The sequence below is a fragment of the Chroicocephalus ridibundus genome, chromosome 11, assembly GCF_963924245.1.
Source record: "Chroicocephalus ridibundus chromosome 11, bChrRid1.1, whole genome shotgun sequence".
NCBI lineage: Eukaryota > Metazoa > Chordata > Aves > Charadriiformes > Laridae > Chroicocephalus > Chroicocephalus ridibundus.
The window spans coordinates 1,274,045-1,301,358 of record NC_086294.1 but is presented as its reverse complement, the minus strand read 5'-3'; the positions used below and the strand labels follow the sequence as shown (position 1 = coordinate 1,301,358).

Here is a 27,314-nt window from a genome sequence, read left to right as displayed (position 1 = left end):
GTGCGGGAGCGGTGCGAGTGCGGGGGGGCGTGTGGGGTGGGGGGGTGCTGCTGTCGGGGGGGGGCGGGTGTGGGGTATGGGGGGATGCGGGTGCGGGTGGGGTGTGGGGTTCTGTGGGGGGTGTGTGTGTGGGGTGCGGGTGCTGGGGGGGTGCGGGTGTCAGGGTCTGGGGAGGGCGCGGGTGCGGGGGGGGGGTTGTGGGGTGCGGGTGTCGGGGGGGTGCGGGCCGGGGGTGTGGGGGGTGCGGGGTGTGTGCTGCGGGGCAGTGTGTGTGTGTGTGTGTGTGTGCGGTGGGAGGTGGAGGGTGGGGGGGGGGGGGTTGGGGGTGTGCGTTCCGGGCGCGTGGCGCGCGGGGGGCGGCGGGGGGCGCGCGCGCGGCGGCGTGGCGGGGCGGCGCGGTCCGGTCCGGGTTTTGCCGTCAGCCGCGGGCAGCGGCGGCGGCGGCGGCGGCGGCGGCAGCGCCGTGCAGCGCGGTTCGGGGGCTGTGCACTCCCAGAGCGAGCGGCGATGTGGAGGTGGGTGTGCGGCGGCGGCGGCGGCGGGCGGGCACCCTGCCCGCCTCGGGGCCCCTCTCCCCGGGACACCCCCCCCCCTCCCCAGCCCCCCCCCCCCGGCACCGGGCAGGTGCTGATCCCCCCCCCCTCTCCTCTCCTCTCCCCTCCCCGCCGCCTCCCGGGCAGCCCCGGTAGGTGCCCGGTGGCCGGGGCCGCTCCGGCGGGCGGAGTTGGGGGGGGCTGTGTGTATGGGGGGGGTTGGGGGATGGTGGGAAAAGGGGAGAGGGGTGAAGAAAAAGTTTGGCGGGGGGCGGCGGCGGCTGGCCCCGCTCCGCCCGGCGCCGTTACCGGGCTGCCCGCGGCGGCGGCGGCGGGGCGCGGAGCTGGCCGCCTGCCCGCCTGCCCTCCGCGCTGCCTGCGCGGCGCCCCGGCGGCCCCGCCGCTTCCCGGGGGCGGGGAGGCGGGGGGGGGAAACGGGGTAACGAGCAAAGTTTTTCCCGGTGCGGCTGAACCCCCACCCCCTCCACCAACTCCGTCCCGGTCCCCGGTCCCGGTCCCCCGCATCCCGGCGGGGATGCGCTGGGAGGCGGAGGGGGGGGGGGGAGGGGGATGGGGGCGAGCCCCCCCCTCGCCCCCCTCGACGCGGCATCGCCCGGTGGTTTCCCGGGTGACAATGGTGGCGGCGCGGCCGGGGGGCGGCGGGGGCGGCAGCGCCGCGGCGCCGGGGGGAGCGCGCAGGACCGGCCACCGCCACCCGCGGCGGATCGCCTCGGGGGGGGGATGGAGGGGGGGGGGAAAGGAGCCCCCCCCCCCCCCCCGGCGGCCGTGGCTCGCAGCCGCCCCTCTGCGCTCGGGGTCCCCGCGTGGGTCGCTCTCACCGCCCCCCCCCGGGGCCGCGCCGGGCTCCGGCGGCAGTTGGGCTCCTCCGCCGGTGACCGGCGGCGGGGTGGCCGTGGGAGCGGCGCCGCTCGCCATCGCCCAGCCATGTGCAACAACTAGCCCAACTTTATTATCCACCCCCCCACCCCGTCTTCCCAAGTAATTCCACCCCCCCCCCCCCGCCACTCTGGCTTCGCCGTCAGTCGGGATTCCCGAACCCGCGGCTCCGGCGGGGTTGGGGCGGGGGCGGGGGGGGGGCACCCGGCGCACCCCGGCTCCCGGAGATCCCGCCGGATCCCGGCGCCCGCCGTGGAATATTCCCCGTTCGCTGCCAGCCCCGAAGCCACCGCGGGGTCTGCGAGCGATGCCCGAGCCCTGGGATTGTGGCACCAAACTCCGCGGAATCGCCGCCCAACGGTGCGGGGGGAAGGTGGGGGGTGGGTGGGGGGGTTTCCACCCCCCTCTTTTTTTATTTTTATTAGTACTATTTTTTTTTCCCCCCACCACATCCCGCAAGCGCTGCCGACCTTCTTCTGCGGGCCCGCGTTTGCTTGCTTTGGGTCGGTTTATTCTTTGCCGGGGTGATTGATTGGGGAGAGAAGCGGCGCGGGGGGGGGTGGGGGGGGGTGTGTGGGTGGGATGGAGGTGGGGGACGGGGGGGGGGGGGGGGACACGGGGCAAAGCGCTGCCGCCCTCCCCGCTCCGCGTCCCACGCATAAACAAAGCTGCGCACACATCCTGCGATAACGGATCACATGTGTGCGCCGCCGTCGCCCCTGACCCCGGGCCGGCCAACCTTTACCCCCCCCGCTCCCTGCAAGCGACCCCGGGAAGAAGAAGAAGAAGAAGAAGAAGAAGAAGAAGAAGGGGTGGGGGTGGGGGGGTGGGGGAAGATGGGGGGAGCTGACATGCTGCGGGGATTGGGGGGGGGCGGTTTGAGGCAGGATTTGGGGATGAGGGGAGGGGGGGGGATGCACAAGCCCGGCTACCTGGGGCGCGGAGGCCGGAGCCGGCGGAAGTTTTGTTTCTCTGGAAACGGGCCCTTGCTGTGTCAGCAGCCCCTTTGTGCCGCTTTGTCCGTTCTCCCCCCCCCCCCGCCGCCACCTCCGCCGGCTTCGGCCCCCTTGCCCAGCGGCACCTGGGGCCGCGGAGGGATGGACACCCCCCCCCCCCCCGCCCCCGCGGCGCTCCCCATCCCTTCGTGGCTCCCCGGGGAGTTGAGTGGCATCCCCCTCCCCGGGAGGGCAGCAGGGTTGAGACGAGGAGGGGTCGGTTGAGGAGGCGGAGGTGGGGGGGAGGTGGTGACCCCCCCCCTCAAAGGTACCGCTCAGCGGGAGCGCCCGTAGGCATGGAAACCCTTCTCTGTCCGTCCGTCTGTCCGTCTGTCCGTCTCTCCTTAAAACGCCTATTTGGGAAAGCTCTGCAGAACCACCTTCCTTCGCAGCACCCCCGTTCCCAGCATCCCAGCCCGCTGGGGACGCCAGCTCTCGCCTCCCCGCTGCCGCCGCCGCCGGCTCTTGCCACCGCATCGAATTCAAATCGGTGGCGGCATCACGTGGGCCGAGGCTCGAACCCGAAAAGTGTCACCGCGCGTGGTGGCTCCGGCTGCCGGCGGATACCCACCCAAGGCCTGGCAAACCCGGGGATGCCGGTACCGGCGTCGCCCCCGCGATGCCGCCCCGTGAGCTGGCAGATGTCGCGCCCTGACCCCGGGGCCGGCGTTGGGGGGTGTGTGTGGGGGACACACATGATGACGGGACGATGGGGACGGGGACGCGCCGGCGTGTGACAACAAAAGCAAAGTAACAAAGGACTCGCCGGTGGCGCTCAGAAGTTCGTCCTGGCCCCCTGCCACGGCCGTCCGGCGCAGTCTTGGGATTTGGTGGCCTCGGTGGCCTCGTGGGCAGGGAGGGGGCTTTGCCTGGCTGCCGGGGTGTGTGTGTGTGTGTGTGTGTGCAGGCAGGGGTTTGAGGGGGGGTTGTTTGTGCTGGGAGCCGCGCACGCCATTCCCCCGCTCCCCGCCTGGGTGGGAAGAAGGCAGGAGGCGGCCGCGTCGTCCTTGACATGGATTTTGTGGCGGAGATGCGGGCGGCCGCGGCGCGCTGCCAGGCGCCTGCCGGCACCTCCTGCCCAGGGCGTGAGGTGGGCGGGCAGGGGAGAGGGGTTCCGGGCGCCCTGCCCCGAAATTCAGCCTCTCCCTCCTCATCCTCCTCCTCCGCAAAGGCGGGCGGCGGGGGAGAAGCCGTTGGGGGGGGTACGGGGAAGGGGGGTGTTTTGGGGATCCCCCACCCCGTGGGTCCCTCGCCCACTGGCATCCCCCGCTGTCGTTGGGGACGGGTGGGTGGCGGCGGCGCAGGTGCTGCTTGCCCAGCAGCTGGGGAGGCTGCAGGACTTGGGGGTGGCATCCCCTCCCCAAAATTGTCCCTTCCGTCAAATCTCCTGCGGGGGTGGGGTGTGGGGGGCCGGGAGGAGGGCCGGATCCTGGCGCTCGGCCCTCGCAGCCGACGTCCCCCCCGGCACCTCCTGCTGCAGCCCTTCGGCTGTGTCCGGCCCCGGCTGGTCCCGCACCCTCTGTGTCCCCCTGTCTCCCCCAAGCAGGGACAGTCTGGGGTGGCGGCAGCGGGTGCCACCACTCCCCTGCCTTCTCCTCGCCCCACCGGCCCGTTTGTTTTCCCAAACCCCGGCCGTAGGAACAACCTCTTGATTAAGTGTATTAATAGTTAAACTTTCAGCTCATAGCTTAAACTCACCAGACCACGAAAAGCTCCCTCCTTTACTCATGCTCTGTTGCTCAACTAAAATATTGCACTCCAAAGGGTTGGTTTTTTGTTTTTTGGTTTTTTTTTTTTTTTTCCTTTTCCCCTCCTTTTCCCCCGCCTCGACTTGGACTCCTGGGAGCCTGGGGGGGTCTTGCGCCCCCCGCCCCCCCCCCCCCTTCCCCCTCAGCCCCCCCAGTTGTCCCCGCTGCTCCTCGCAGCCTCCCCTCCGCAAAGAGCTGGGCAGGGAGGTTGGGGGGACTCGCCTGGCCCGGTGTCCCCGCCACCAGGGAATGGGGCTCTTGAAGCCCATCCAGGTTGGGGAGGAGGATGGAAAACCACCATCCCAGGGAAACGGTGTCCCCCCCCTGCCCTGCTGGGGACACAGGGATGGGCCGCCGTGGCTGGGGGTGGGATGGAGCTGCTGGTGGTAGCCGGTGTGCGGGATCGGCTGTTTTCCTGCCGGGTGGGTGACGGGGCAGGAGGAACAGGGAGAGGTTCGGCCAAGCCAAGTGCCAAGGTCCTGCGGCTGGGTCGGGGCAACCCCCAGTCCCAGCACAGCCGGGGGACGGGGGGGTTGGGAGCAGCCCTGCGGGGAAGGACTGGGGTTACTGGTGGGTGGCAGGTGGGATGTGAGCCCGCACCGTGCGCTTGCAGCCCAGAAAGCCAGTGTCTTCTGGGCTGCATCACTGTCATGGTGGCCATCGGGTCGAGGAAGGGATGCTCCCTCTCTGCTCCGCTCCGGTGAGACCCCCCTGGGGCGCTGCGTCCGGCTCTGGGGTCCCCAGCACAAGATGGACACGGACCTGTGAGAGTCGAGGCAGAGGAGGCCACCAAAACGGTCCGAGGGCTGGGACAGCTCTGCCATGGAGAGAGGATGAGAGAGTTGGAGGGGTTCAGCCTGGAGAAGAGAAGGCTCCGGGGGGACCTTAAGAGCCCCTTCCAGTCCCTAAAGGGGCTCCAGGAAAGCTGGGGAGGGACTCTGGATCAGGGAAGTGAGCCATGGGACGAGGGGGAACGGTTTTAAACGGAAAGAGGGGAGATTTAGACTGGACAGAGGGAAGAAATGTTTTACGATGAGGGTGGTGAGACACTGGAACAGGTTGCCTGGAGATCTTGCGGATGCCCCATCCCTGGAGGTGTTCAAGGTCAGGTTGGATGGGGCTTTGAGCAGCCCAGTCTGGTGGAAGATGCTGCTGCCCACGGTGAGGGTTCGGACTGGATGGTCTTTAGAGGTCCCTTCTAACCCAAACCCTTCGGTGATGCCGTGAAGGCAGGCAGTGGCACAGGATGGGCAAGGAGGGAAGAGCAAAGGGGTGGCTGGAGGGGGAACAACTTCCGGGAAGAACCATCCAGGAAAGCCTGGGCACGGAGCGGTGGGGAGGAAACACGTGGGTTTGTGGCAGAGCCGGGTAGGATCAGGCCTGCAGCGGACTTTGCCTTCACCGGAGGGACGTGCTCTGGTGGGGAGATGGGCTGGTGTGTGACTCCTTGTGCCGGGGAAGCCGCCAGGTGGGCATCAAGGGCATGGGGTCAAGGAGCAGCCTGTGTCCCCATCCATCCCCAGTGTCCTTTGGGATGCTCATGGTGTTGGAGCCCTAGGAGAGCTCCAGGGAGACGCAGGCAGCAGGACGGTGGGACCCCGACGAGTGGCTGAGGGCGACCTCTGGGTCCTGTCACCTGTGGGAGAGTCCAAAGGGCATGTTTTACCCTCGCCAATGGCCCTCCGGCGCCTGAAGGCCAGGGTTGAAAGAAGCTTTTGGGTTCATCAACGTCTCAGCGCTGATGGTGTGGACGTGCTGTGGGGCAGTTCCTCGTCCTGCCCCGTATTCTGTCCTTTGGTGGCACTGTGGGGCTGGAGGGGTTCCTCGGTAACGTCTTCGGAGTGATTTCATCCTGGCTTGCAAGCAGGTGGAGGGCATTGACGGGCTGAAGTGACAGCCCTTGCTGCACAGGGGCGGCAGCCTGTTATTATGTGAATAAAAGGATTTTTAAGGTCACAGGGTTTTCAAGAGACTGCCTTGGTGTCCCTGGGTTCCAGCCATCCGTCGTTAGGGCATGGAGAAGGGACCTGAATAACGGCCCTGTGGTGTCCACCTTGTGAAGGCCTGGCTGCCAGGCCGTGGTCTTCCCTTGGGATTTGTGGATCCGGCTCTATGTCCTCGTACTCGAACCGTGTCGCTCATACCGAAGCATCTTCCATCAGCGGAACTTGGACATCCTTTGTGCGGGGAGGATGAGGACCCGTCGCCTCTCACAGAGGGATGCCTATGGCGTGGTGGCCCGGACGTGGGGAGGTACGTGTTGGCCTCCACCCTGGAACTGGTGTCAGAGAAAGGAAATGCCATTTTCTGGTTTTTCCAAGCGGGATGTGCTTTTCCATCTCCGCTCTCCCGGGTCAGTGAGGTGGGAGCTGGAAAAGGGCTTAGGTCACGGGCTCTGCCCCACGTCAACGCTGTGGTACATTTCTTCAGCAGGTGCTGGGTGGTACCTGTGCCATGGTGTGAGATGTAGCCTGGCATTTCTAGGGCACTTCTGAGATGGGCTTCATCCCAAGGGTCTGATTGTCACCTGTGTGGCACTGGACAGTGGGTGGTGGCAGGACTGGGGAATATACTGTCCCTGTGGGTTGCGAGGTGCTTCTGGGTGACTCCAGGGGGTTCTGGGAGGCTGCTGCCACCCACGAGACCTCAACTGACCCCAGCATACATTTCCTCAGCACTTGTTGGGCTTCCTGGGGATGGCCCAGGCTTGAGCGAGGGTTGAGTTTGTGCTCCGGTATGGTGGGATGGGGCATGGTCACCTCTGGTGTCCTCTGGTGCTGCTGTCTCTGGTCATCTCTTGGTTTGCTGGTGGTTGTCCGCTGTTGGAAGGCAGCCCTGCTCTCGCCTGCGGCTGTGGCTTGATGGGTGTTTCATTTTTGGCTTTGCAAACCCTCCTTGAGTTCGTGCCTGTCCTCCAGCACTTCATAGGGATATCTGGGCAATATCCACCTCCCACGGCCTTCCTTATGAGTCTTCGGCTGTGCCCAAATGAGCAACGCAGCTCCATCCACTCAGACGTGGACCACCAGAGATGGTCTCTTGGTGTCCCCAAGGTTCCTGGGGTCATCAGGCCTGCTGAGAGTCGCCCTTGTGGCTTTGGTGCCTCTTTTCCTCCCTCGGAGACAGGCCAAGAAAAGCAGTTTGGGGTGCAGGTCTGAGTCCTGAGCCTCTCACCTGAACATCCTGAAGGCTGAGGGCTTCTCACCTGAACGTCCCCGCCCTGAAGGGTTTGCAGACGTGGGTGCTCTCAGCTCTGCTGCCTCCATGTCCTGTAGGCTCTTCTCCACTGTGCCTGTTTGCTGCCCGGAGGCAGATTCCTGCTCTCCAGCCTCTGCTGGAGCTGGAGCGTGGCTGGGGAGGACCGTTTGTGCCCAAGGAGCGTTGATGTCTTGAGGGTGGCTGGACACCCTTCAACACGGGTGCAAAGCCTGGTGGAGGGAGGTCTACACCCATGGGAGGTGCAGACCAGCGCTCTGCCCTCTGCTTTGCAGGCATCTGTCTCTGGGTTTGGGTCTAGGCGAAGGGAGGGCAAATGACCTGTGCTCACAGGTGTTGCTTGGAGGCGGTGTGGGGTCTTGCCTCCTTCCGTAGCCTCATGGAATGGTTTGGGTTGGAAGGAACCTTCAAAGATCATTTAGTCCAACTTCCCCTCAGAAGATGGAGGGACATCTTCCACTAGGTCGGGTTCCTCAAAGCACTCTTCAGCCAGAATTTGAACACTTCCAGTGGTGGGGCATCCACAGCTCCTCTGGGCAACCTGTCCCAATGTCTCATCACCCTCATCATGAAACGTTTCTTCCTTATGCCTGTCCTAACCCTGTCCTCTTCCAGTTTAAAGCCGTTGCCCCTTGTCCTGTCACTGCAGGCCTTGGTAGAAAGTCTTCCTCCGTCTTTCCTACAAGCCCCTTTTATGTCTTAAAAGGTCTTTCAGCAGGTCCAGGCCTGGACTGGGCCACGGGGAGGTGAGTGGTTGGTGGCCAGGATGTGGTAGCGGGCGTGCGGACAGCCAGGGCGGCCAAACCCAGGGCTACCAGTGCCCGTCTGGGTTCTCCTTCCCCACCTTCCCATCTCGCATCCCTGCCATGTCCTGCTGGGACGACAGCAGGGAGGTCGATTGCAGGCACCCGTCGCTCTCGGGGTCCCCGCTGCCAGCCGGGGACTTTTCCCCCAGTTCCCGCAGCCCGTGGGAGCCAGCGGCCGAGGATTGCTGGCTCCGGGAGCACTCCCCTTGCCCTCTGCTTTACCTTCTGCATCTCGCTAATCTGATGACCGGAGGTATGCGAAGCATTTCAAATATGGCCTCGTTAGCTGGCTCCGGACAGAGCACGCAAGAGGCGTTTCTTCACACTCCTATTCCAGCCGGCTGTTGCCGTTCCCTCCTCCCACGGGCATCCCGCTGCCGTTTGCCCCGAGCTGGCTGGGATCGGCAGGGCCAGTCGAGCCCATCCTGCCCGGCGGCGGGATGGATGTGTCCCTTTGGATGGATGTGTCCCTTTGCAGGTCTGCGCTGGGCGAGCATCGGGTCCCATGGCCATTTGAGAGTGTCGTTGGGCGTGTGGGCGAGGGGTGAGCGTGTGCCGATGGCTGGGAGCGGGGTGTCCCCTCTGCCCACAGCCTTGGCGGGGGCCCCAGCCACCCGCAGCACGCCCAGTCTGCTGGAAAGACCTGGAGGGGCAGCTCAGGGCACACGCGATGGGTGGCCATGGGGGGGTGTCCGAGGGAGTCCCCTGGGAGCAGGGGGCTCTCCGAAAGGCGTTGGGGTGGGGGACGTGGGATGGTGGGTGCTGGCCCCGGTGGGAAGCACCCAGCGTGGGGAGGGGGTCTGGGGGGGACACCGTGGGGCTGTGGGTGCAGGGGAGGGGGGACCTCGGGGTCCCCAGGGAATGGGTGCTCCCCAGGGGGACTGCAGCCTGTCTCCGGCCGGCTCTCTGGTGGTCCTCGCGGTGCTGTGCCCATGGGTGGGTGTCACCCACCTCGGGGTCCTGTGCCTCTGCCCGACCCGCTCCCGGCTGGGGATGGCAAGCGGAGAATCCCGTCCGTCTGTCCCCCTGTGTCCGTCTGCGCCTCCCCATCCCCTTCCGTGCCCCGGCGCACATCACCGACCCGGCACACCGGGCTGCCGCCAGAAGGGGCCCCATTGCCGACGACGCTGCCCTGCTTCCGCCTGGCCGGGGCCGCCTGCCCGCAGTGCCAGCGTTGGTGGGGACCCTCCGCTTCCCATGTCCCCCGCGTCCCCTGCCACGCTGCGGCGGCAGCGGGAGCCTGGCAGCGTCTCCCCGCTCTGCCGAAGGAGCTATTTCAAGCTGGGGGCGGGGGGAGAAACACGAATGTAGAGGATGAAGATGGCGAGGGTGGCTCCAGCCGCCCCTGGGGACAGCTGGCCCCAGCGTTGGCGTCCCTGGGGAGGGGATGCCATGGCCCGGCACAGCCTGGCGTGGCCTTGGCAGGGCTGGGAGCCGGACGCCGGGTTTTTGCGCTTTAATGCATCAGGACAGCTTGCAAATTCCAGGCTGGCGCGGCAAGGTGCCGGCCACGGCCGAGCGTGCGCTGTCTGGCGGCCGAGAGGGCCGCGCTGCCATAACCGGTTAGCTTGCCGGCCGCCGGCGGGGTGCGAGGGCCCGCGGGGGGCTGCGAGCAGCCCCTGCCTCCCGCCGCGCCGGGCAGGGGGGGGTTGTCTGTGCGGCAGAGGTGGGGGGCAGCCCCAGTGCGCCGGGGTTGGGCTGAGAAGGGCAGATCTTAGGGACCCCCGTCCCCCCATCGACAGAGACCCCTGTCCCCTCTGGTCTCCAAGGTCCTCTCTGTCCCACTGTCTTCAAGGACACCCGTCCCCTCCTTCTGCAGTGAATCCCGTCCCCTGTGTCCCCCCCTCGCCTGCAAAGCCCCTTGTCTCCCTTCTACAGAGCCCCTGCTCCCCCATCTGTAGGGACCCTCGTCCCTGCTTCTGTAGAGACCCCCAGCCCCTTGGTCTGCAGAGACCCCTGTCCCCCCATCTACAGGGCCCTGTCCCCCATTTTGGAGCCCCGTGCTCCCTCCTGTCTTCAGGCACCCCCATCCCCCCCTTCTGCAGGGAACCCTGTCCCCATATTTGCAGAGCCCTGTGTCCCCGCCATGCCCAGGGACCCCTGACCCCACCTCTGCAGAGCCCTGGGATGGTTCCTGAGTGTCCCCCCGCCCGGCATGGATGAGGACTCGGGGGCAGCTCAAGGGCAGCCTGTGCTGTCAGACTCCCCGGGGAGAGGGGGCGACCCGTCACCTCGACACATGGGGAAACTGAGGCAGAGGAGGGTGGCGCTGCTGCCTGCACCCCCAGCACCGCCGTGGCTCGGGGCCCTGCGTGTCCGGCAGGCAGGGACCAGCGTTGGGGGGGGTGTCATCGAATCTGTCACAGAATGCTTTGGGGTGGAAGGGACCTTAAAGCCCATCCAGTGCCACCCCCTGCCCTGGGCAGGGACACCTCCTACCAGGACCAGGTTGCTCCAAGCCCCGTCCAACCTGGCCTTGGATGCTCCTGGGGGTCTTCGTGCACCTCATCCATAGGGGGTGCAAACCAGCGGTGGATGGTTTTCCACCAGATCCTTTCTAAGAGGCAGTTTCTCATCCTTTCCCTAAATATTTGCGAAATATTGGAGCCCGTCAGTCGAGCCGAGACCCGCAGGCTTCGCCTCCGTCGCCCGGCGCGCCCGCGTCTCCCCGCTGCCGCGTCGCCTCCCTTCTCCCCATCCTCACGTTCGGGTTCCTCGACTGAAAAAGCCTTTAAAAACACGTCTTGGCCACCTCGCTGGGGAAAACTGGAGTCACCTTGAGTGCCAAACCCACCGTGCCGGGGGGCCTCGGCACACGCTCGCCAGGCTCTGGCTGCTCCCAGCCCCGCTCCCGCCGGGAGCAGCCGCCGCTCGCTGCATCTCGGGCAGCTTCTTTCTTTGCGAAGGCGTTGGGGGATTAGCGAGAGGATTAGTAAATATGACCCCAGGTAAAGATTAAGACACCCCCCCCCCAAAAAAAAAAAAGGAAAAAAGGTGTTTTCCGCTCCTCCCCCCTCCCCATGCTGATGCACTGTGAAGATTAAAAAATGGGATGAATTTGTGCCGCGGGTGGCAGTGTGTTTAGGGGTGGGGGGTGGCAGTGGTATGGGGGGATGGCGCAGTGATGGGGCTGTGAGTGGGGGTCTGGAGATGCCAGACCCGGGGGGAAAAAGGCTGGTGGGGGCAGTGGCAGGTCCCCAGGGGTCCCCAGGGGCCAGGCAGTTGGTGGCTGGTGGTGGCCACAGGCAGCCACAGCCGGCAGTGGGTGATGGGGAGGGGATTTTTTTGGGGGGGAGGGGGCTGAGCACCAGCTTGGTGGGGGGTCGAGCATCATTTCGGGGGGCTGAGCACTGTTTTGAGGGGCTGAGCACCGGCTTGGGGGGTCAAGCATTATTTCTGGGGGCTAAGGACCAAACTTGGGGGTTGAGCACTGTTCGGGGGGGGCACCGTTTCGGAGGGCTGAGGACCAGCACAGGAGTTGAGCACCATTTTGGGGGGGGCCGAGGACCGGCTTGGTGGTCAAGGATCATTCTGGGAGGCTAAGCGCTAGCTTGGGGTCAAGCAGTGGTTTGGGGGGGGTCGAGCGCTATTTTAGGGGGCTGAGTACCAGCTTGGGGATCAAGCACTGTTTCGGGGGGTCTGAGCGCTGGGTGGGGGGCTGAGCACCACCTCGGGGGTCAAGGAGCGGTGCGGGGGGTGCTGAGCGCCCGCTCAGGGGTCCAGCGCCGGCGTGGCGGGGACGAGCACTGGCTTGAGGATGGAGCACCATTTCGGGAAGCTGAGCACCAGTTTGAGCATTGGGTGCTGGTTTGGGGGGGGCCCAGCACCGTTTCAGGGTGGGTTTTTCCTGCTCCCTCTTTGCTCCCTGTCCTCCTCCGTGTGCACTCGTACCATGGGATAGCAGGAAAAGCCGGCTCTGGGTCCCTTGGCTGGCACCAAGCATGCGGGTGCATCCCAGCCCTTCCCTGCCTCAGTTTCCCTCCCGCAGCAGAGCTCTTCCAGGGGTGTCCCCGCTGCCTCCTGCCCAGACAGGCAGGGATGGGAAGGAACACTGCATCCCCATGGCCTGTGGCAGGGCGGCCGGTACCCCGGGTGATGCTGGGGTACCAAGAGCATCCCTCGGGAGTGTTCCGCTGGGAACTCGGGTGCCATGGGGTGCGCTGACAAGCACAAGCCTGGCCAACTCCATGCCGGAGCCTGAGCCTGCTCTCCTGGCCATCCCAGCGGCCATCTCCGGATGGGATCTGAATCCACCAGGACCTTCTCCTGGAGCAGAGGTCCCCCTGGAGCTGGGACCCATGCCCGCGCCATGGTGTGTGAGGGGGTGCACGCATGGGTGCAGGGCACACCGTCCCCTTCCCAAAGAGCTGCTGCTGTCAGAGAGGGGAGAACCACGCTGTCCCCTTCCCCGGGGGGCTGCGGGTCTGGGGCAGCACGAGGAGGCGGTGGAGAGGAGCCCGAGGTGTCTCCCAGCCCGGGGACTTTTTTTGCTTCGCAGGTCACCTTGAACCCTGCGGGTCCCGGCCGCCCTGGGGACCCATCTGTCACCCTGCCTGCGCCTGGGTTGGCAGCAGCTGCACCTTCCCCTCCGTCCCGGGGGCAGGGGACGAGGGCAGGGCTTTGTCCTGGCGCCAGGGCTGTGGCGTGTCCCAGGGCTTGTCCCTCCTTGTCCGTCCCTGCCACAGCACCTGCTCTGGTAGCACCATCGGGCTCCTCGCGGCGTTTCCTGGCTTTCCATGGGATGCAGCCGCCCTCCTCCTCGGGGATGTCCCCCCCTCTCCTCCTGCGGGGTGGGGACAGATCCAGACCGGGAGGAGGATGCCAGCTCCTTGCCCAGCATCTGCATCACCAGCACTCCCCGCCGTGGGGGGCATGCCACTGGTGGCACTGGGAGCCGGGCCGGGTGTGATGACGGTAGGAGAGGGAGTAGTGACACCGCTGGGGACACTGGTCTCGCCGAGCCCCATCCTCGAGGACAAAATCCTGCTCTCCTCACCCCGGCTGGATGGACGGCTGCATCCCCAGGTGCCCCCCAAAAGCTCTCCCAGGGGTTGACCATGGGGCAAGGAGTCAGGGATATCCCTGCCCCCATCCTGGACTGGAGCTGGAGTCAGTGTCCCGGAGCGGGGAGTAGCTCCTGCGTCCCTCAGGAGTGGGCGCACCGTCCCCCCCTACACTGGCCCCGCTGCCCCCCGATGCACCTGGCATCAGTTATCGATTGGGTGGAAATAAAAGCAGTTTAGGAGAAACTTGGAAGCACGGTGTTGCAGAAGGGCCCAGAGTTTGAAGTCGTGCGTGCGCTTGTACCGGGGTGGCCACGGGCCGGGGAGCAGCACGAAAAACTGCATCCGGGTCCCTCAGCGTGGGCACATCCCAGCCCTTCCCTGCCTCAGTTTCCCTCTGGCAGCGGAGCTATTCCAGGGAGCTCCTGCCTGCGGGGGTTGGGTTGTCCGGCTGCTCTCCCGCCCGGCTGCCGTGGAGCATCCTTGCCCAGGCAGGGATGGGCAGGAACGCGGTGCCCCGCGGCAGGGCAGCTGGTAGCCTGGGTGATGCTGGGGTGCTGAGAGCATCCCTCGGAGTATTCCCCTGGGAGCATGGCCGTATGCATGTGTGGGAGGCTGGGTGCTCCAACAGACACCCCCACCCTGTGCCCTTGGGGGCTGAGACTGCCCCAAACTCATCGCACGGGTGAAAATAACCGCGGGGCAAGGAGGACGCTTGGCCACATCCCTGCCCAGCTCTCCTTCAGTGGCGTCTTGGCTGCGGGGGCTGCTCTGGGGGGACTCTCTGGCAGGGTCCCCCCTTGGCCGGGCTTTGTGCCGGGGTGGGGGGGCTGCGACGGGTAGGAAATCACGTGGCTCGGGGGCCTGGGGCTTGACGGGAAGCGAGGGTCGAGGCGAGGGGCGGAGGGACCCGCGCCGGAGCTCCCGTCCTGCTGGGGGGCGGCTCGGCCGGCGTTAAGCTCAGGATCGGGCCCCCAAACCAGCTGCCCCACGGCGGCTTCCCGGCAAGGTGGGGGGGACGATGACGATGACGGGCTGCCGTTCCTCCCTGGAGCAGATGGTCCCTTGGCAGCAAGCTGCCCCTTCCGCATCGATTACCCGGGCTGGCCGTTTAACGATTGCTTTCCGGGGTTAATTAAACTCTCCTCGCCGAGGGCTGCGGCCCTACCTGCCTGCAGCCCTCATGGAACCCCCCCTTCAAAAGCTGGGGGCGGAGGGGGGTGGGGGACACGAGCCCGTGGCTGGGGCTGGGGTTTGCTTCCAAGCCAAACCTGGCCCTTGACATCCATTCCGGAGCGCGGCGGGCATGCCGGCAGGATCCCGGGCATCCGGAGCAAGGTCAGCTGCGGAGCCCAGCCGCATCCCGCTCCCCGGGCAGCACGGGGTGCCGGAGGAGGTGGTGCCTCCCCCCCCGACCCTGAACCCCCTTTTCGGGAAGCCGTCCCCGCCACCTTGCTCCCCTCGAATTTGGGCTGTGACTGGCCGCGTCTCTATTTGCCATGATTTTGGAGAAAGGCGCGGGATGTTGGGCAGCCGGCCGGGGGCTGTGGAGCCGCGGGTTTGGGGAGTGGGTCGCCAGCACCCCGCCGTCACCGGGAGCTGCTGCCTCCCGCGTCTCTGCCCATGCCCTTTCGGCGGGCGCTCTGGGTCGAAACTGCCATCTTTTGCCTCATTGTCAGCCTCGCCGAGGTTACGCATCGTTTGCTGACTCACAGCCTCCTGCTCTAATTACTCGGCTTCGCTCCCTCCCTGGAGCCACCCAGCCGGGCCCGGCACGTCGCTTTCTGCGGCCGGGCTGCGCTGTTTGCCGGGGAGGTGGGGGGCTGGAGCACCCTGTGCGACCGCCTCCCTGCCCGCGAGCATCGCTCCAAGTCTCCCAGCGCGGCCGAAAGCCGCTCTCGTGGTCGCCCGCTCCAGCATCCCACCGCTTTCCCTCCCCCGGGAGGGTTTTGGGGTGCAGCGGGGAGGGGGGGGGTGGGTTGGCAGGGCGAGAGCGTGGCGTATCCAACCCATCGCCCAGGCGTGACGCTGTTGTGGGGGGTGGTGGGGGGGCTGCTCAGGGCCGGCACCCCTCCGGTATCGCCCCGCCGAGGTTCGCTCGCTCCCGCTGCGGTGCTCCCCGCGAGCATCCTGGGCGCGCGGCCCCCTCCCGGGGCGAGCGGGAGTCCGGCCTCCCCCCTCGGCGGCAGCGCCGGCTGGGACGAGCCGCGCACTAAACCCGTTAGCTGAGCCTCTTTGATCCCCGTCTGATATGATCAGCCGGCCGGTAAGCTCTCGGCCGGGCCCGGCGTGATTTCCAGCGTGGCGGCGATTCGAACAGACGCCGCAATTACCGCCGGGGTCGGGCTGTTCTCGCTCCTGCGCCGGCTCCTCCGCGCTGGCTGGGGCTCCTGCCCGCCCAGAAGCGAAGCTGCCCAGGAAAGCACCGTCTCTGCCCTTCATTATTATTATTTTCCAACTATCCTCCCATCCCGGGCTTGCTGGCGCGGCGTGGCGCCGGTGGGAAAAGCCTGCTCTCCGCTCCGGCATCTCGCTGCTGGCATGCCCCTCCAAGGAGAGGGGACCCAAATCCACCCGTCCCAAGGAGGCAGATGGGCGCAGGGGCTCAAGTTGGCCCTAATTAATTGAATTTTGATCTCCTGGTGCGTTCGGGTGGTAATATTGGGGCGGAAACAAGGTCCCTGCAAATCCATCTTGCTAAGGGAGGTGAAACCAAGCCGGGTAATCCGGTGGTAACGACAGCGCTCCAAGCCGGGTAATGCAGTCGCGCTCGCCTTGGGAGAGGAGATATTTTATTTATTTATATAGGAAGAAAAAAAACCCACCCATATATGCGTTTGCACAGGCTTCTGTCTGTCACCGAACGGTACAACCACGCATCTTATCTCATAAAGCCATATTTTGGCCCCTTTTTTTCCCCCCAAGAAAGTGAATTTTAAGCACCGGGAGACAGTGATGGTTTCTTTGGAGCTGTTACGATCTGCCATGTACAATAAATCCGTCTTAGTTTGTGGATTATTGGCCCAATAGACCGTAACAGCTCTGTCAGCCCCTCCTGGCGTGCTGTGTCCGGCGAGCTCAGCCTTCTGTGGGTTTTCCTTTATTTTTTTTTTTGTTTTTTTTTTTGTTTTTTTTTAGCAGAAATTTCCTAAGGATTTTTCCATGCCGCGTGCGTGTACAGCAGCTGATACGGAAATCACAGCAGCTTAGTTGCGTGCCCAGGTATTTTGGGGGGGTGGGTTTTGCCCTTTTTTTTTTTTAATTTTTTATTTTTTTTAATATCTATTTCTCTCCGAAAATACCCGAAGGCGCACGCTGGAGTCCAAGCCCCCAAAATACGTTGAAGCGGGACGGCAGAGCTGTCGCCCCTGGAGCGCGGCGGGGGGCTGCTTCGGCAGCGCCGGTCGGGCTTGTTGGGGATGGGGATCCAGCAGGATTTCCCCTGGATGGCCCTGCTCCTGCCGGCTGTCGTTCCCAGCCCCCCGTGCTTGATCCAAGCCTGGAAAACCAGGATTTCCCGGGGATGGCGTGGGATGGTGTGCTGGCCCCTCCGTCCTCCCCGGGTAGAGTGCTGGGTGGCACACGCTGCTGTCACCCCCAGCCTGAATTTGAGGGGGGTCTGAGCCCCCTGGGGAGGGGGGGGAAGCCTATATCCCATCCTGCCCCCATCCTGCCCCGATGCCGGGGGGTCCTGCTGGGTGGGCTCAGCCCAGCAGCGGGGTGGGATGTGGGGCGAAATGGGAGATGCAGGCATGGGCTGAGGTATGGGACAGAGATGCTGGGGCTGGTGGGTGGGGGGATTTAGGGCTGCTGGGGGTGGGGGGGTGACGCACGCACCCGCCTTTGTCCCCGAGACCCAGCCGGGGGCGCTTGGGTGGGATTTGGGATGAGGTGGGAGCAGGCGGAGCGCTCGGTGCCGTCAGGGATAGCCGGGCCGGGGGTGGCAGGTGGCCCCCGCCGTGCCAGGGACGGCCGGTGTCGGGGGTGCCGGGGGGGGCTGCTGGCCGGCGGTGCCTTTAAGTCCCCCCAGCCCCTGCGCTGGGGGAGCCGCTCTGGTCCCAGCAGCTCCGTAAGCCCATTAAGAGCTCAGGGAGCCTTACGCCTCGGGGGTCTGCAGGAGGGACTTGCACTACTTCAGCTTAAACCCCTTGAGCCGAAACGGGGCCGCCCGCTGCGGGGACATGGGGACGTCGGCGGCCACCCTCCGGAGACGCCCGTCCCGAATGCCCCGCTTCCCCAGGCCTCAAGGGACAGGGACGGCAGCCCTGGGAGCGCCCTGGCGAGGCGGGGGTTTGGCTTTGATGCGTTAAACTGCGCCGTTGGGGTAGAAAAAGCACCTCGTTCCCTGTAAAATCCTTAAAGGAGGATCTTCCCCCTCCGGGTGCTGAGGGTCAGCTTCACGGCGTGTAGGAGAAAGGCGCGGGGAGGGCACGTGGGTCCGTCTGGGGTGCACGAGGATGGGGAAGACATGCTGGTCAAGGGGAACCCGGTCAGGAATTGCTGGGGGATTTTTTTTTCTACCCTCAACCTGGCCGTGCCCTATGTCCAAATGTGTCGGAAGATACCGAAGGAGGAAACAAAAAAACCCTAAGGATGGGTCTTTGTGAAGTCCTTGGGATGGAAACGCGCCTTCCCCTGCTGTGTGAGCACGGCGTTCCCCACACCCTGCCCTCTGTCACGCCGCTGCTTTGCTGACCCCCCGCCAGAAGACCAAGGAAGGTGTCCTGGACAGTCCCGAAAATGCCGGTGGCTCATCCTCGCTGCAAGGACAGGGTTCTTTCTGCCCGATCCACCCACCGCCTGCAAGACCAAGTTCCCCTGAGCTCCTGCTGGCTGGGGGGATGGAGTTTGCTGGGGCCCCCTGCCCAGCTTGTTCCCACAAGCCCTGCTCGTCCCCCAGGCTTCCTCGGGCTCGTCCACCATGGAGCATGTCACCCAGGGCAGGACTCCCTGGCGTGGCGGTGCCAGCGTGGGGAAGAGGGAGCAGGAGGAGACGGAGAAAGCAGCAGAGGGAGGAGGATGTCCATTGTGGAAGCCGAGAACGGGCACTGGGGACATCAACCCTTTGGGTTGGTGCCTCGTGCTCTGGAGGAGCCATCTCAGAGGCTTGCCAGTGCTGCGTCCAGAGATGGGGAGGTGGGTGTTGGGTTTCAGGGGGACATACGGTCAAACCCTTCTGCACGGGTGAAGGAAGATGGTTCTCTTGCAGGGGAGTCACCGTTTGAGCAGGCAGGTCCCTGGGGGAAGGCTAGGGACTCTGAACCCACCCTGGCCTGGCTGGGGAAGGGGTGGACCACCACGGGGCAGGCACCAACTCTGACAACCACATCCAGCTTGTTCCTTGCCATTCCAGCTTGCCACCTTGTTCCTCAGCTTTTGGGGAAGTGAGGAAAGGCAGAAGCATTGATATCTAATGGTAGTTTTAATTGTAGACCCTCAGAACTTGGGGCCAAGAAGGACCATGAGTCCTGAAGGATGCTTACGCCCTGTAATCAAGTCCCCTGGAAGCACATCTCCAGTGGGATAAGCTCAGCACATCGAGCCCTTTCCAGCTCCTGCAATGCGGCATTTCCTTCGTGCTCAAGGCTCGGCCTGGCAGCTCTTCCCTTTCTTCATCCGTGTTGTGACATCTTTTAGATGGGTTTTTCCATGGCGGCTCTCCTCGAGGTCACACCTACAGTGAGCCCCTCTGTTTCTTACCGTGTGTCCTGCAGTTCTTTCATCTGAGGGTCCCCCCCCGGTCCTGACTTGTGTCGCAGCTGGTGGTGGTGGTGGTGACCCCTTCCTCCTTCCCAGGGCCCCCGCTCTGCTTTCCAACTGTCTTGTGTCTGGTTCTTTGAGATCTACCACCTTCACCTGTCTCCCGTCTGCTTTTTTGGTAAGGCACAGCGCTTGTCTCCACAGAGAATGGTTTGGGTTGGAAGAGACCTTCAAAGATCATCCAGTCCCTTCTCCCTGCACTTCCACAATATCTTCCACCAGACCAGGCTGCTCAAAGTCCCGTCCAACCTGGCCTTGAATGATGGGGCATCCACAGCTTCTCTGGGCAACCTGGGCCACGTCTCACCACCCTCATTGTAAAACGTTTCTTCCTTATGCCCAACCTAACCCTGCCCTCTTTCAGTTTAAAACCATTACCCCTTGTCCTGTCATGACGGGCCTTGGTGAAAAGTCTCTCTCCATCCTTCTTAGATGCCTCCTTCATCTATGGAAAGGCCACGGTAAGGTCTCGTGGCTGCGTGTGAGACACACAGTGAAAACCTAAGCGTTTTGTAGCAGTCTGAATGCTTTCTGCAGCCAAACTGGTATCCGATCAAAGACAAGCTGGGCCATGTTGGTACAACCCCTCCCCGCCGTGCCACCACATCCCTGAGGCAGGAATTCTTGTCCCAGCAGTTTTCTGGGAACTGTTTTCCTAATGACTCTTCCCATCAGGTTGCCCAGGACTGCTGTTCTTCCACCCTCTGCTGGCACGCTAATGGGAAGGAAGAGACCCTTCCTCTTGGGCTGATTCCTGAAGAAGCGTCAAGAACCAAGAGGGCCGTTAGACATCTCCTCCCAAGGAGAACTTGGCTTGGGTAGCTGCATCGCTTGTGCTCCTCTGGCCTCAGACACGTACGCCCATCCGAGAGCACGGCATGCGTTCGGTGCAGCTCTCCTTCCCAGCAGTGGTCCTGGTTGAAGGTGGAACTTCTAGCTTATGACATCACAGTCGGTTGCCATCAGAGCCGGGATCGCGGTGTCTCACCACGGAGCCAGGGCTCACTCTCCCCAGATCGTGGTGCAAACCCTCCCTGTGGCTCCGCTCTCCCAGAGGATGAGGAGATGGTTGCTCCCTGGGCTCCAGCAGCTATGAAAGGGAGGAGCATCATCTCCTTCCTCTTTATCCTGGGATGCTCCAGCTTGCCCATCGTGTTGGTCCCTGCACCAATATAATTTCCTTGACTACCCTCATCCTTGAGCGTGTGGATGGCTTGGGAAATCTGGGTCTAGTACTACAGCTACCTGTCATGGAAAAGCCAAAGGGGAGGAGAAGGGCATTGAGGGTCGCAGGAGACCCGAGGACCAGTGAAAACAGTGTCTGAGATGTTCCCCAGGGTGAACCGAAATGATGGAGCATGTGCAGGGCATTACGGGTCCTGGAGGTGTCACAGACTCTTAGAATTGCCTGGGTTGGAAGGGACCTTTCAGATCATCGAGTCCAACCATCAACCCAACACTGCCAAGTCCACCACTAAACCATGTCCTTCAGGACCACGTCTACACGTCTTTTAAATACCTCCAGGGATGGTGATTCCACCACTCCCCTGGGGAGCCTGTTCCAATGCTTGATAACCCTTTCGGTGAAGAAATTTTTCCTGATACCCAGTCTAAACCTCCCCTGGCACAACTTGAGGCCGTTCCCTCTTGTCCCATCGCCTGTTCCTTGGGAGAAGAGACCGACCCCCCCTGACTACACCCTCCTTTCAGGGAGTTGTAGAGAGCGAGAAGATCTCCCCTTGGCCTCCTTTTCTCCAGGCTGAACACCCCCAGCTCCCTCAGCCGCTCCTCACAAGACTTGTGCTCCAGACCCCTCACCGTTGCCCTTCTCTGGACACACTCCAGCACCTCAATGTCTTGTTGTGAAGGGCCCAAAACTGGACACAGCCCTCGAGGTGGGGCCTCACCAGTGCCGAGCAGCAAGTGTCCCCGTCCCCTGGTGCCCGCTGGCCTTGCGGCAGCAGCAGCAGCGTTCCCTCTGCCCAGGTCCCCAGCACCGTCCTCTTGCTCAACCTTTTCCAGCCCGGCACCCAGAGCCCGGCAGGTCATGCTCAGCTTGCCGGCGCTGCCTTGAGTCGTCCTGGGCTCCCCGGTTTCCATCCCCACCACCTCTGGCAGGACCCGGCTCCGCGCTGGGGTCGCCCGTGACCTCCCGGTGGTGCCGGGGAGCGGGAAGCTCCCCGGGGCGCACGGCAGCGAGTGCTTGCATCCGAGCTAGAGCGCGCTGGGGTTTGCTCTGTATTATTCTGGGTTTAAAAGGAAAAAAAAAGTGACTGCTCTTTCCCAGTTCCTGCATTTCCTGAGAGCAGCCTCGCTCCTCGCTTATCTTCAGACAGCCTCAGGGGTATTCCCTGGGAGTTTGGGAGTTTAATCAGGCATTGCTGGGGCATGTGAACTCTGTGCCGAGTCGCCGTTCCCATGGAGGGGAGCGCCTCGCGCAGATATTTGGGTTGGCGTGCCTGGGCTGGGGGCTGGGCTGGCTGGGAACGCGCTGCTCCTTTTCCTGGGGATGCCACTGGGAATGGCCGGGGAGTGACGACCCGCCTGGCCGGGGGGGTGCCGCAGGCAGGGTGGCTTCCCGGGAGCACCCACCGCAGCGGGGCTGGCTGTGCTGGGGCGCGCTGGGGTGGTGGGAGGGAGGGAGGGAGCCTTCGTCCCCTCCAGCCCTGCCTCTGCCACCTGCCTCCTTTTTTCCCCAACCCATGGCTTTTCCTTGTAGCATCCCGGGCGGAGCCCACCGGTCCATCCAGCCATCCTGACCCGGCACCCGACTCCGCCGCTCGCTTTATTTCGGGTGATTTTGAATTCATCAGGGAGTCGGGACCCGGGTGGAAATGTCCGATGCCGGGCTCTGCTTTGCCGGTGAAATCGAGGGCTTTTGTTGCTGGCTCTTTAGCAGGCAGTATTTCTTTTTTTGGGGGCTGGATATATTCCTGGCAAGTAAAATGACGGATGCTCTGTTTCGTTTCCAGTGGCAGCGTTTCAGATTCCTTGCTCCAGGGCAGGAGCCGAGCGAACTCTGATTCCGGAGCAGCTCTGGTACCTTGGCAGCTTAAAGGCCACGGGGTTTGCTTGAATGACAAGCGGCACCGAGCGTGGGGAGAGCTGGGGAAAGGCGGTTTTGTGCGGCGTGCCCTCCATCTCTTGCAGGAGCGAAAGCCCGGCGAGTGGGGAGGCAGCTTTTTATTGTCTTGGCGCTTGGCAGGCGGAGTGGGCGGTGGTGGAAAGGCGACGCGCAGGAGGACGGCGAGCGCGGATGTTCCCCGAGTCGCTGCTGGGTGGATGGAGAGAAGGGCAAAATCTCGGGGCACGGCTGCGCATCTTCTCCCCGGGAACTCTTGGGCGCCTCTTAGCCCGGCTCTGCCCACACCTCCCGTTGTGCCCGGCTTGGAGGGACGGTGCGGATCCCGGCTGAGCTGCATCCTGCGGCGTTGGCAAACCCAAGCCATCGGGGAGGATGGGACCTGCCGGTGGAGCTTCCCTGCCGCCAGGGATGCCGCAGCGCTGGGGATGAAGCGTGAGGGATGGGGGTCCACAGCCCAGGGGGAGTCAGGGGGGGTCAGAGACTTGCCTTCCTGAGGCTTCCCAGCTTTTTTTGGCCCGTCTGGATGGAGCTGAGGCAGGTGGGGGTCTGCAGGCAGGGCCTGGGATGGCACTGGCAGCGGGCAGGGTCTGCCCGCCCCTGCTGGAGCCCCCCTGCGCTTCGTGTTGCTGCTGGAGGTGACCCCGACTGCGGCCGGCGCAGGGGGGGTGCTGGCAGCTGGGCAGCGAGACCTTCCCTCCAAAACCCCTCAAGCTTCTCTGGTCCACTGGGCTTACTGGGAGCCATTTCCCAGGCACTGGGGAGGCTGTGATGCCTGGGTTGGCCAGCCCCATCGCTGTGGCGAGTTTTGGCTGTGCTCAGCAAGGCTGTGGGGCTGGGAGGAGACCGAGCTGGACTCCCCGAGGGCTGCGGGGTGCCCCGCTTGAGCCCTCCCAAAGAGGAGCTGCTCTTCTTCCCTCCCCCCGCCCCAGCCCTGGCCAAGCAGCCTTCCTCCCCTTTCTCTTCTTCCTCCTGTTTCCCTCCTGCCAGCGAGGCCAAGCAAAACGCGATGCTGACCAAAAATAACAACCGCCGGCAGATCCAGACAATGGATAAACCCGGCGAGGGCGAGGGCGACCCGAATCCTCCCAGAGGAAGACGGGATTATTTGCCGTCCTCTTAGACATCTGTCAATAGCTGCCGTTTTCGACCCCCGGCGGCTTTCCGACGGGGCCACCGCCTTCCTGGCGGCAAAAGCGATTCCTCCAAAGCGGTCGCCTTCAGGAGCGTCTGCTCGGGCGGGATCGCACACCTTAATCCCACCAGCGCAGAAGCAGCAGGGATCCAGCACTCCGGGGGGTTTGTGGGGTGAGCAGTGGAGATACCTCTTGGATGGCAGTGTTTTCTCCAGCCCACAGAGCCAGGCTGGGTGCTCCCTTGCTTGCACAGCTCCTGCCTCGCTTCCCAGCGCTCACTTGGTCCGTGGGGCGCAGGCGCCAAGGTGTCAACCCTGCCCTGCCACCCTTGAGGTGGGGGGGGTCTCGTCACTAAGGACCACGAGGTCCCCACCGCCCCTTAATGACCAAACTCAAATGCACTGAGCTCGCCCCGGCGCTTTTGAGTGCGCATTCCCACTGCCGACGCGCTTCTGGCTCACCGGTGGTGGTGGTGACACAGGTGCTGGCATGGGTGCGCTGGCCCTTCCCACTGCCAGCGCTCCTGGGACCTGGAATAGCCCCTCGCTTTGTGCTCTGCCACCGTGGAGATGCCTGGCAGGATGTGGAGGGATAGGGTTTTGAGAGAGGGGGGAGCACAAGGGGACCTCTCCAGGCTGGGGCTGCTCTTGGAAGGGGCTCTGCTGGATTCGGGCACCATTGGAGGTGTCGCTTGGAGGTGGCAGTGGTTGGTTTGGGCGCCACTGGAGGTGGCACTTGGAGGTGCCACTGATGGATTTGGGCATCATTGGATGTGGCACTGGTGGTTTTGGGCACCATTGGAGGTGGCACTTGGAGGTGGCACTGATGGATTTGGGCACCACTGGAGGTGGCACTTGGAGGTGCCACTGATGGGTTTGGGCACCACTGGAAGTGGCACTTGGAGGTAGCACTGATGGATGTGGGCACCACTGGAGGTGGCACTGATGGGTTTGGGCGCCATTGGAGGTGGCACTTGGAGGTGGCACTGATGGGTTTGGGCATCATTGGAGGTAGCACTGGTGGTTTTGGGAATAGTTGGAGGTGCCACTTGGAGGTGGCACTGATGGATTTGGGCACCACTGGAGGTGGCACTTGGAGGTGGCACTGATTGGTTTGGGCGCCATTGGAGGTGGCACTTGGAGGTAGCACTGGTGGATGTGGGCACCACTGGAGGTGGCACTTGGAGGTGGCACTGTTGGGTTTGGGGCTCTTTGCCATCCAATATTCCCATGCAGCTGTGCCTACAACTTTTTTTTCTTATTTTTAATGAACTTCTCGGAGCTCTGCGCCTGCTGATGAGTCTCTCCGTGACCCGGTTAGCGGTTAGACCCCAAGTCATTTCCGCTGTAATCGCCCCATCTGTTAACGGGAGTGATTCACACGTCTCAGCTTGGCCTTGGCGGGCTGCGTGTGGGTCTCCCCAGGGTGAAGCCTTGCCTGGGTCCCCCGTCGCCCTTTGCGGTGGCTCTTGGGGCTCCTGCAGGGATGCCCGTTGTCGCTGGCATCTGCCGCCGGGCAGCGCCTGCCCCCCATCCACCTGGCCCCGAAGTCCTTGGGTCATTCAACCTGGTCTCCTCAACAGCACAGCCCTGAAATCACCTTGGGGACCTCCCTTGGTGGAGGGGACGCTGGAGACTAGCTGGACCAAAGAGGGAGGGACCCTCCTGGTCCTTCCAGGAGGGTCTGGGGCGGGGGGGGTTTGCAGAGGGCAGGGGGGGGTTCTGCGAGACTGGGAGCGATGCCTCATCTCCCGGGGGGGGCAGCAAAGGCGATGCCAAGGCGGGGGGAGTGGGCGAGCGGCAGAGAGCCGTGCCACGGCGCGTGAATGTCAGATGCTGCTTGGCTGCGAGCTGGGCTCGTGCGAGCGCAGATCTGTTCAATCCCATTTGGAAAGGGAGGGGGGGGGGGGGGGGGGGGAGAAACAGGAGGGGGGGCCCTTCCCGAGGCTCAATCTGGTAGGTTTTAGTTACAGTCGTTTTAGGATTTGGGCAGCGAATTGGCGCAGCTTTGGCACGGGGAGGGGGGATGGATGAGCGCTGTGGTGGGGGGGTGTGAGGCTGCCAAGCCTCCCTCGTCCCCCCGATTTGGAGAAGCGGGGGGGTGGAGGGGGTGGCGCAGGTGGGTGCAGCCCCCGGGCTGAGCAGCGCGGCCGTCACCCGGCTCTCTGGGCAGCAGCTGGGCGAGCGGAGGAGGGGAGGAGGTGCCTGGCGTTGTCCGCGGGGCACCCGCAGCCCTGCAATGCTCGGGTGGACGTTTCAAATCGCGTTATCTCCAGAACCGCCCGGCTCCGGCCGCTCCGAGTGGCAGCGGAGATAAGTGGATTTCCAGGGAGCGCCTGGTCGTCTGACATTTAAGACTCCTTAATCCACAACCCCCACCCCGCAGAGGCGGGACGCAGCCACGTTTCCCAGCCGGGTGGCGGGGGGCGGCCCCGGGCACAGGTCGGTCCCCATGGTGGTGGCCCCAGGTGTGCATGGGGACAGGGAGGTTCAAGGATGCGCATGGAGGTGATGGTGTCTCTGGGGATGTCCTTGTCCTCTCCATGGTGGTAACCTCCTTGGAAGTCCAGGGCATGTTGGTGATGGGCTCAGCCTTGCTTGGGCGTCCCTACATGTCTGACCATGCCGGTGGGTTGGGAAGCCCTCAGCACCCGTGGTGATGTGGGGAAAACCCCCACCAGCGGGGAAATAGACACCTTTGCTGGAGCCCAGGCACAGGAGCCCAGTTGGCCGACGGGGAGGTGGCATCACCTCCTGCCTGCTCAGCTGGGCGTCTGCAGGGTGGCGTCATGGCCTCACCACGTCACGCATGGCTTCACCACATCACACGTGGCCTCACCACATCGTGCATGGCCTCACCATGTCATGCATGGCCTCACCACGTCACTCATGGCTCCACCACACCGCCCTTGGAGTACGTGCCTGGCACGGTGCGTCTCTGGCCCTTGCTGGCTGGGCTCTGTGTGTGTCCAGAGCTGCTCTTGGGAGGCACCACCAGAGCCGAGTGGCTGCCTGCGAGGAGGAGTCAGGTGAAAGCCACTCTGTGCGCCATGATGATTCGCCATCTGCTTCCAGGGCTAACTCCAGATGCTGGATTTAATCTTCCATAGCGTTTTTAATTCAGGAGTTGGCTTCTTAATGTCCCTCAGTGCCTCCTCGGCAGCAGAGATGAGCTGAGCGGCTGCCACAACTGGCCCGTCGAAGGATGTTCTGGAGCACGGGAGATGAACTATCTCCATAAGAGTTACCCATCTGGCAACCCATCATACCTCTGGCTCGTTAACCTGTGGACGCCCAGGGTGAGGCTTAGCATTTACGACACTGCCCAAACCTCCCCCAGGCCTGGGCGTCCACTCTTGATGTCCAGAGAAAATGTAGTGGGCGACGGGTAACTTCCATGTTGCATCCAGGAGTGGATCTTCTGGCTGGACCAGTTTCTGAGCGGATTAATGCGAAGAGCAGAGTTTGGGGGCTGTTGGGTTGACAGAGAGGATGACTTGCAAACAATGTAGGTGAAGGACATGCTTGTCTTTGCCTCAGGGTGCCCGTGCCTAGTTATCAGGCACCATGTTCTCCCTGAATGGGTGTCCTGCGGGGATATTCCACCTTGGGAGATGGTGGTGGCTTGATTTCTCTCTTGGTTCATCTTGTTTCCCGCTGTGGCTTTGGCAGAAGTCTCTGCCCTGCCAGCAGTCCCCGTGGCTGGCTCTTGCCTGGCTGAGACCTTGGCATCTCAAGACATGATGGTGCTTCCTTGTGTGGTCGAAAAGGTCCAGTAGCCCTTTGGTCTGGCACCTGCTGCCTGACTTGTGGTCAATGAGGCTGTGATGAGACCTCACCGCCTGCTTTCAGTTGACCTGTGTCACCCAGTGGAGGGAGCAGCAGGTTGAACTGTGCTGTGGAAATGGAGTGCCTAGAAGCTGAGTGGGGTGTTGAACCTTGTTCTGCTGGTGCTTGTTCTCTTGAGCCTTTGACCTGGGTTGGAGCTGCACCCTCTAACCCACGATGGGGCTACAGGGTGGTGGTCCTGTGCTACCTGCTGGCTTTTCTCATCCCAAGGTGTGTTTCAGACACCAGGATACCTGAAGGGATCTTGGGTCTCCCCATGCATCACTCCCACCACCCATGGCCCCACAGTC

General features: G+C 63.7%; 1 protein-coding gene across 3 annotated transcripts in view; it reads left to right on the top strand.

Annotated features, from left to right (window-relative positions):
• The first annotated feature begins 379 nt into the window (after nt 1–379).
• The window catches only part of CXXC5 (CXXC finger protein 5), a 38,453-nt gene continuing 11,518 nt past the window's right edge, over nt 380–27,314 (top strand). Inside the window, exon 1 of one of the 3 annotated variants that reach the window (XM_063349383.1) lies at nt 380–515. The gene's annotated coding sequence lies outside the window, so the exon portion shown is untranslated. Of the gene's footprint in view, nt 516–16,329; nt 16,421–27,314 lie in introns of those variants that run through there. The other 2 variants (XR_010072944.1, XM_063349381.1) reach the window with 2 other exon arrangements.